A 10,594-nucleotide genomic window follows, 5' to 3' on the forward strand; every position below is an offset into this window, starting at 1 on the left:
CTTAAGAATGGACTGTTTTTTTTTTTTTTTTGTTTTTTTTTTTGTGTTTTTTTTTTTTTGTGTGTCAATTAAATAAATTAAGTTTTTGTTATAAGAAGGTTAATTGAAAAATAAAATGTTAATATTTAGACTTATTTATTTTTAATGGTACTGTATTCTGCATTGTGCTGTACTATCTTACCTCTGTGTGTTGCTGTCCATGTCTGCTTTGTTTTTTACTGTCTGATGCACAGATAACCAAACACACCACCAGAAACTATTTTCATGCAAATAAAACTGTTTGATCTCTATAGCATATGATATTTGGTGTCCCTCCAAAGTAAACCTGCCCTCTGCCAGACACGATACATACTACCTGACAGCAGCCTCCGCTCCACCATGGTCCAGTACTCTTCACCAATGCTGTGCTTCATAGTGGGTGTCTGCCTAGCAAATCCATATACACAATCTGGTTCCTGTTGTGCTTCTGTCCTCCAGTTAGTACGGAAGAGATGAGTAAAAGAGATGAGTATAAACAAGCACAGAAACCCTGCTGTTTATTGTTACAGGTATAGTCTGCCAGGGCCTGGTGATGGGGCGAAAACATGGCTGTTTATTTTATATCCCTTTCTGAAGTGTGCCTGGAGACACCAAGAACAGGATGAATAACATGCTTTGGAGGAAAGAGAATACAAAAAGCAAAACAAGCAACAGCGGTGAAGAAAAATAGAGAAGGGAGTTTTGGGGGAATTTCACACAAATTTTGCAACAGCAGCGTAAAATTGCAAGACTGAAAAAGTCATCAGAAACATGTCTAGTTAATGCTTGATTTTATTTTTCTTATAGTCATGGGGGGGAAGAAAGACGAAACTGCTTTGTTTTGGTCTGTAAAAAGTAAAGTGTTTAGCTAGGCAGAGAGCCAGCAGGGAGGACGGCCGGCTGGCTGCAGCTCCACAGTTCTGGTGGGCTCTGCTGCAGAGGTCAGTTAAGTCTGCTGAAATCAAATCCCTCGTCTCCTACCCACAATAACAACGTGGCAGACTGGCTCAAGACTAAGGAAATGATTGTTTTGTTGTCTTCTCGGCTAAATCTATTGAGTTCTGCTAGCCCTGTCTTTTTGGATTATGTATACATGCAAAGCCACTGTAAGCTGAAGCCAGGTGCCATTTTTCCAATAACTTTGTGTGCTGCCGGAATGACAGAATTAGCAGAACCCCAGCACACATGACTCTGGTGTAACAGATCAGATCTCTTATCAACTTTCATGCTTGAAACCTTTTTGGCACCTCTGTCAAACAGACATCTTCTGAAATATACTAGTTCCTTTACCAATTCCTAACTTTTGTTTAAGACCACTTGCTTGCAGCCTATAGAAATACAGGGCTAAAGTCGCCTAGCAAAGCAGAATACACCTGCACCTTTTTACATATACGATGTAATTTGATGGTAAAAATAGTAATACTTGATTTTAAATTACTTTTTACAGATTAAATTTGAATTTGAGACCAATAAGCTTTTGCCTTTAACTTTTTTTTTTTTTTTTTTATCTGAGACTTCCAAACAAAAATCAGTGGAACCAACTGCATTCAGATGATTTGCATGATCAGTAATATGTTATTGAATCTCAGAATAATCCAGCTGTTCTCTGGAGGCTTCACAGTTTATTCCATCATCCAAAAAGTGATCGACTATGGCAGAACTGCAAAACCACTAAGACATGGCTGTCCACTCAGTTTCACAGCTATTTTCTTTCTGGCTTTTATGGAAGAGCAGGAAGATGACAGCCTTTTGGATATTGCTTCTGAGACCTTCAACCAAATCTTATTTTCTACTTTCACTTTGCTCTGTTACTCAGGGAATAATACTGTTAATAACCTGTTCTCTGAAATGTCAGACAGAACAAATGAGGAAATGCTCCATTCATCAGAGGCTAAAAAGGGTAGTTTTAAATTAACTGAACCAAGGTGACTAAGGACTGGACTCCAGGAGTACTGTAATATCTTTGAAGAAAGACTTTACAGATTTAACCTTGTTGTAGGATAATTTTATTTTTGTTCTTTCCTTCTCAGTATATTGATGTATGCTATGTAATCTCTAAAAATGTTTTTTCTCAGCTAGTTTGTCTCACTTGCAAGGCCACAAAATGTTCGAGTGGAAGATGGTTATAGACAAGACATACTTTTTTCCCATAAAAAAACCACATACTTTTTCAAGGTAACTGTTTAACCAAAGTTCAATTCAGTTTAATTCAATTCAGTTTATTTATATAGTGCCAAATTCACAACACATGTCATCTCAAGGCACTTTACAGTTCAACCAGATCATACAATCAAATTGATACAAAGTTTTCTATCTAAGGAAAACCAGTTGATTGCATTGACTCAAATACAATCCCTCACACTAAGCATGCTTGTAGCGACAGTGGAGAGGAAAAACTCCCTTTTAACAGGAAGAAACCTCCAACAGAACCAGGCTCAGTGTGAGTGGCCATCTGCCGAGGCCGACTGGGGTTCAAGGAGACAGAAGCAGAGACACAAAAAGCAGCTGTAAAAGGCGGCCCCGTCCAGGAAACACACAGCCAGGCAGACGAGCTCTGAGCCAGCTCCCATGCCAGAGGACGAAGAGAGCACATCCACTCAGTCACGGTCAGAGAAACAGGACCACACTGGAAAACAGGCCGATCTCCAACATCTGAGATTTTTGTTAATGACCACATGATTTTTATGGTTGATTTTTATCTTTGATTTTATTTGCACTGTGTAGCACTTTGAGATTTTTTCTTAATGAAAAGTGCGGCACAAATTCGATTTATTATTATTATTATTATTATTATTATTATCTATAAACAAGGTTGTTGATGGAAGCAAAGTGTCTGTTATTGTTTTGACTCTGCCTTAAAAGTACGGGAACAACTTTGTCTAGGTTAGAACTTGGCAGACCATCATGCTGTAAATGTGAATGTCTTGTTCTCCTTTACTTTGCAAAGTAAATAAAGTGCTGACTGAGTAAATCCATCGATCTCCTTTATCTAACTGGACTAAATATTTGAAAACTTTTTTTCACACAACAATTGGCGTCACGAACAGGATTCTCCTACGACAGATTTTTTCCGAGGACAGCGATCATCAGAAGGGTTAGGCACCACCTGGAGGAAGCAGGCTTCCAGCCTCAATACCCCGTTAGAGGCTTAAGGGAGTGAGGACTTCTGGCATCGAGGTCCCTGGAGGTCAGCGGGAGGATCAAAACGAACCATTCCTTTTTGAGACGGTCAGATGAATCTTTTGTCGGCACAGTTTAGATTAAATTTGCTGTAATTTGCAAGTAAAATCTTATTTTGGCATATCCATAAATGTATATGTTCTACCCATTTATACATCACTTAAATGGGTTCATCATAGTCACTTAGTGACATTGCCATGTGGAGCTGTGTTTTGTCTGTATATTGTCTGTAATAATACAAGCTATGGGGAAGCATTGGAAATATTGAATAGAAGTGGCCCTAGGATTGACCCTTGGGGAACCCCATATTTAATATTTGTGGTCTCATATGTAAAGTTTCCTGATTTGAACCAAGAAGATTAAATAAGTCAATATGCATAAACATGCCAAAATTTATACAAATACAAAACTGAAGTAATATTTTTTTAACTGAAGAAGGACCAGTCTAAAGTTAGTGCTTAGCTTTAGTTATTTTAGCTAGAAACCACTGATCAGACCCCAAATCTGGCTGTGGTTTTAGACTCACACCTCAGACTTTAAATGGGAACATTGAGACAGTAACAAAGCTGGCCTTCTGTTACAATAGCTGAAGAACATTTCCACGTTTAAAAAACTACTGTCTGCACTTAAATACATTACAGATTTGTTTTAAGTATATCATCCACCCAGACTATTCAGGTGTACTTTGCATATTCCGAACCATATAAAATATGGAGAATTAACACATAGTTATATGTTCCACTAGGAAAGAAACTCTCAGGAAACTGTGCTGAATCCCAAAGTTTCATTAAATTAAGGTTAAATTCATTTCTTAGATCTGGCTTTGACTGTTTTATTAAAACTGTTAATGTAAACATAGTCAAATAAAATGTGTTGCCCAACTTTCTTTGCCTGCTTCTATTGTGCTACTCTGTTGTACTTAACTCAGTTTTTTTATTTTCCTATGTTCGATTAATCTACAATACTTTGAATTGTCTCGTTACAAAGATGTGCTATACAAATAAACTGACCTTGCCTCAGTTTTAAAAAACCCTTTAACGATTGTGCTTGCAGTTTAGTACAAGCCATGCAGGGGACACAGCATGGAAGTCTACCTGCAGGACTGTTTGGTAGAAAATCAACCTAATAGATCACCCAGTTCCCATCATACCTACTGTTTAGTGAAACATGGTGGAGGTAGAATCCTGGTAAGTGGATGCTTTTCTGCATGGATAGAGAAGCTGGCCAGAAAAGATGTAAAGATGGACTAATGCTAGGGATTGCAAAAGACTTTGGATTGCAGTAGAGGTTTTGAACATGCAGCCTGTGCTGGGTGATTTAGATTAATGGAGCCTAGGCAGATGTTCACCTGAAGAAGATCATTGCTCTCCTACATCCACCTGCGACACAGCCAATCAGCTTTGAACCACACCTCCACGAAAACCAATCGGCATCAAAAGTTCATCTTAAAAGACCTCCGATACGCACTTGTGTGCTCCTTTGCGCAGGCAGCAGATGCGCTGTGTGACTTTATTCAGATGACAACGTTTCAACCCACCTCCAGCCCCTCCTCCACCATCATAGCTAAAGCTTCATCAGACTGTCATTCCTCCCGGACTCTTACTGCGTTCCCTGTCTCAGCTTAACCGGTCCGGCAGAAGACCGCCATGTTGAGCCTGGTTCTGCCAGAGGTTTCTTCCCAACGTGGAGTCTTTCCTCTCCACTGTCACTTCATGCTTGCTCATCATGGACAGGTTCTCTTAACCTGTGTTATCTTCCAGGTCCCTGAGTGAAGCTCTAATATAAGCTCATGCATTCACTGGATCTCCCCATTAAGCTCAGGATACCGTCTCGCTAACCAGCAGTCTACAGACTGAACAACTTCCTCTATCTCCACTCCACCACCAGTTTCAGGCCTGGGGGGAAACAGCCCTATTCATTGCTCCTGTTCATGCATATCTATCAAAATTAATCACTATGTTTCCTGCCGAGGTCTGAGCACCAAAGACAAAGTAATTGTATAAATAAATTTCTCCTTATTTTCTTTTCTCTTCATGTGAGTTTTTCCAGATTGAAATACACATTAGTTCTCATATTCATGTGTTAGCATGCAGGCTAAGTTAAATTCTAGACTTAAATTGATTTTGAAAATTGGTGGAAAAGCTTTCAAATACACTATCCATGAACTTGAGTTTGAACTTATTGTAAAGAGATCATTTCAGTTTTTGTATTTGGAAAACTGGTAGATACATAATCAAAAGACTTGCAGCTGTACACTGTGGTTGTAATTTTTACAAAATCTTAAACTTTTCAGGCGGAGGATTGGGACGTTGAAGCTATGTTCCACTGCAGAGCCTGCATGATCAGAATGAGCCATGGTTTTTAGATGGTGTTCAGATATCTAATGCTAATAAATGTGGCTTAGCTTTTATATTAACAGGCTCCTATTATTTCAGCAGCCAAGTCTGTCTCTGCCTAGTGGTTTAAGAAGCTTAAACTGTTTCCTGAGGTATGGACTAAGCATGTTTGGGTAGGCACATTCTTTTCTTAGCATGAAATTGTACTGTAATTGCCATTAAAAAAGAACTACACGAAGTGCACAAAGTGAGGATCTTTAATATATTATTAAATGTGTAATGCATTGGAATTTGCAGAGCTCAGTGTTGGGAAAATTGTTAATGGATTTGGTCCATCTCAACCCACTTTAGGTGTAAAAGCGGTTGTTTAATTTGTTGCACACTCTGAATCTAACCTCTAAGGTTTGGTTCTCCATTTTTGCCTCCTACCTCTCAGCTTCTCTAGTCTGCATCAAGGAATGGGTTGTTTTTTTAATCAGTGCTCTTTGCTTCTGACAAGTTGTGACTACATGAGAGGGCAGTTTGTCCATCAGAGCTGTGCCGGCTGCAGCAGACAGTGTTTAGCTTGGATGCCAATGAATGACATTGTATGGTGAAAGGAAATGAAAAATGCAAGATTGTAATTCATGGGAAAGTGGAACTGATTTTTAAGGATTTTTTTCACTTTCCTCATGTTGCTTTACTTTAAGTTTTCCAAATATGCCACAGCTGAGTGTGAACTGTGCATCGTTGTACTGGTAGTAACAAGGCAAAAAGGTGCTGCCAGCTCCCCTTGCCCCCCCATTTTGGCAGATGTGGGACCTTACTGAAACAAGCCTTCGTGAAATCCAAATGCTCATTATGCCAAACTGATTTCACATCTAAGGAGAAGGAGCGGGTATTTTTGCACAAAAACTATCCAATGCCACCTTCCCAAGAAAAGATACTACAAATACTTAAATTTGAAATATAGCAAAGTCAGACATTTTTGCTGTTTAATAAAATAAAATTTTATAGATTGTTACATTGCCTGCATTTCTATTTGACTGTTATGCTCAATAAGAGTTTGTATATTTCTCACAAGAACATTACTGGTGGTGCACCGCCTCCTTCCTCAATTTCCTGTGTAAGTATTCATCTGCGTCTGTGTAAATAACCACCTAATGGACATGTAATGATGGGTTCAGGTTGATAAAATAGTGTGCACATAAACCACCATGGCTATTTTAAGATTAAAGTTGTTTAAAGAAAATCAAAGTCTGCTTTTGTTTGTAAAATACTGCCTAATGCAAATGAGATATTTGAGAAGTTAATCAAAAGTGTCTGAATTAACTCTTGTGAGGTTTTAAAGGTTGGAGATATTTTTTAGAGAGTCTAAGTTACCTTTGTTGTTTGCCATTGTTAGACTGCACATTACAGTAGCTAAATGGGACTGATTGCGGGCCTTTTAAATGCAGATAAGTTGTTAAGTGATTCTTTACTTTAAACAGAATGTAATTTCATAAAACTTGAACCATTTCTTTTTTCTATTTTTTTAATTGCCCGTTGACATAGCTCCCATGCTTTGGGAAATATTTTCTGATACTTAAGGTCTATTATTTCCACCAGGTAAAATCAGACCATGTTGTCATGATTCTGTCCATTGTGGACTTTTTGGTTCTATTTCAGTTTATTTTTGAGTTTTCAATTAAATTTTGATTTATGTCATTCTGTATTTTTTTGGTTGGTTTCATTTCCATTGTCATTCTAGTTGTTTTCCAGTTAAATTTAAGCTGTGTTATTTTTTGATTTACTCTCTTTTGCCCCCTTGTGCCAGTCTCCTTTCCCCTAGCTCCTTCCTAGTCAATGCTATCCAGGAAATCCAGGAAACAAGAACTGACATTTCCATGGACACAAGGTGGGAAAACACTGTTACTTTGCTTATTTTGAAAAGGATGTGGTAGGAAGAGAACTTGAGAGCCTGACCTAAATTTTGCCGGGAGATCGTACAAGATTATTAAAGATAAGTAGAAATCTTTTCATACAAGGGAATATATTGATTCTAGAGTAATATAATTTAATATTGCCCTCATAGGACCCTGCCTGGTTGAGATAGTCAAACAGGTGCATCATGTGCAGTCATAAGTCCTCAGGACTCCTCTTCTGGTTTTAGTTCCTGGCCCAGTTGTTGCTTCACTTCCCCTTCTTGCTCCAACCTTTTTCCTGACCAATTACAGTAGAATAAATACCACTGGTCCCAAAAATCCTAAACCATAATGACAACATTAATAACAATAATAAAGCCATAATATTTGCATAACTTTATAAGAATTTCAAACTTCTGGAAATAACCCGCACAGTAATATTTACTGTGCTACCTGATTTCAATCATTTTGGGCGGCTTCCTGGTGTTAAACAGGTGTTGAAAATCAAGGTGTTGGCAACTAAGACTAAGATTACTATAACAGACTTCTAATTTAGGAAGAGGTGACATTTAATTCATTCTAGGTGGGAAGTAACAGCACATTCCAGTCGGATGTTTCTTTACAACTTTCTCTCTTTAAAAACCTCAAATTTGCCGCTGGGTAACTTTACCACTTCCTCTCTTCCTGTGAGATCAGGCAGCTACGCAGGCTGAAGCCAAGCAGGGTCCAGCTTCTGCTGTGGCTTGCAAACAGCTGGCAGAAGTTTTAAGTGTACCTTTTCCACCTGCGGGTGGGCGTCAACACAAATGGCTAAATAGTGCTATCATCCAGATTTCCCGTGTCAAGGCACCACCCAGAGTATGCACGGAGACTCCTGAATACCTGTGTTGTAGGTGTTTATTTTCAACCTTTTTAAAATCATAATCTCATGTCTATGCTGTATGCATGTTGACTGTTTTTGTTACACAGTGATGTGACTTATTTTATCTGCTTTAAATCACAGCTCTCCTGCAGATGGCAATATTGTCCTGATTTGAAATCACTGTGTACCCCGTTGAACTCAGTGCCACTATGTGTGAGGCCTTATTCCTTAAGGGTGACATTTAACAAGCATAAGTAAATGTCTTCCCCTGACTTTTCTTCCTTTTCTCAGTTGGTTTTATTCCTGATATCAAAAGCAAAAGAACTTGCAGCACAGGAACAAAGTGCAGATCTGCAGGGGCTGAGATGTGGGCCGCTTTGGTTTGCCATGAATCCGTCCAAACTCTTGGTAGAACACCAATTTCCAGGACAGAGGGGGTCAGCTGTGTAGATGAAAGCTGGTCTGTTTGTCTAAAACCAACACAAAATGGAAATTTGTCCCAGTGCTGGTTGCATGGAAGACTTAAAGGCTGCGGGGGCACACGCCATTACCACCAGCGGAATTTTCCTAAAACAAGGCAAGAAAAGTTAAGGGCAGAAATATAATGAGTGAAGAGAGAAGGGAACCCTCCAGAGAGGAGTGAAACTTTCCACAGCTTCTATATTTATGTAGGACAGGGAGGCCTTTCTAACGAGGAAACGATGATGAGGAGGGTTGACTTATTACTAAACGAGGTTGTCTCTCTCTCTGATCTTCCCACTGGCTGCTTTTTATTGCTGACTTCCTCTGTCTTAATGTCTTCCTTATAGGGGGAAGGCCATCCAGAAAAAGAAGGTATTAACAGGCCACGAGGGCAAACCAGCCAGAATTCCCACTTCACCAGCCAACCCATCCCTCCTCTCCCGTGATGACGCAGCTTTTTCTTGTTCTTGAAGGTAGGCCCAGAACAATAGCGCACTAATGGACGAAGCTGAATCACTTCTTTTTTTGCTGCTGGAGTTACAGTTTTGAAAGCAAGCACATTACACAGTTGCTGAACCAGATCGATAAGCATAAATAAACATGTCAACCTGGATTATTTTCTTCTGCTTGCTTTCATTTCTTTCCTCTGTGGCCATGAAAACATGTCGACATCACAAATCTAATAACAATCTGTGGAATATGGTCAATTTACACTAAAAGGTCAACCTGGAGTCTAGCAAACTCCTCACACAAAGACCTCAGTGTGTCACCATCGTTTGGTCTCCATCAGCACACAGACGTTTACTTTTCAAACTAGCCTCCAGAATGACAGCCTCACTTGGAAATTTTGTATATGATAAAGTATGTGATAGGTAACCCCTGCTGACCCCTATTCTCTCTTTTCTCCCTCACATTTGACATCCACTTTTTCTTCTGTCCTCCTTAATAAATACTCTTCTCGGATTTCTCCCTTCTGCATCGCATGCGTCCCCCAGCCCAAGCCCCAGCTGCTGGCTCCCTGCCCACAGCTGAAGACATGAGTGCCCAGTGACGCTGTGCGATCCCCCCGGGGATGGTTGGGGGGCGTCGGGGAACGTTGAGCTGGTGGGAATGGGGTGGTCAGAGTCTGGATGAGCTGAGAGGCCACAGAGGAAACCACATAACCACAGCGTGTGTTTTTGTGTGGTGCTGTGTGCAATGGTGTGAAGCTGAATCCCAGGAGTCCACATGGTGCTACCTGCACACCCAATATAATCACACATGTGTGTGCACACACTCATTCAGAGTGTGTTTTTGGTTCTGTTGAAGACTCACCAGCATAAAACTGGGTGGTTCTGGTTCATTCCTGTGAAAGTTATCATGGCTTTAGGTGGGTTAAAAAGTCTGACTCCTTATTCTACCCAAGGGGCTGTATTATTATAGCGTGAAGGCACTGCCTTCTTTAACCTCAGATTATAGACTAAATTTATTCAAAGGGCACTTTCTCTGTATGATGGCACATTCTGAAAAATAACACCTCTGAATTTAGGATTTTATACAGGCTTTATACTGATTAATATCTTAGCTAAATCATGATTAAATTTCCTACTGATATATGATGCTTTGAAGTGTATTGAAGCAGTAAGGAAAACTGAAAGAAGATCATGATGTAGTCCTGCCCTATTAAAACAAACCTTTGTTTTCCTTAAAAATATTTTTGTCAGTATTCAGCATAAGGAACTACTGACAGGGCTCCTTCCAGGAGCTGCTTACTTTTAAGGAAATGTTCACCGAGGTCAAAGGTCAGCTGAGAACCTTGCGAACTTCCCTTGTGACACCTACAGCTTTCGGCTAAAGTTTTCACGCTTTGGGAT

This window comes from Cyprinodon variegatus, unplaced genomic scaffold (genome assembly GCF_000732505.1).
Source record: "Cyprinodon variegatus isolate N-32 unplaced genomic scaffold, C_variegatus-1.0 Scaffold25, whole genome shotgun sequence".
NCBI classification, from domain to species: Eukaryota; Metazoa; Chordata; class Actinopteri; order Cyprinodontiformes; family Cyprinodontidae; genus Cyprinodon; species Cyprinodon variegatus.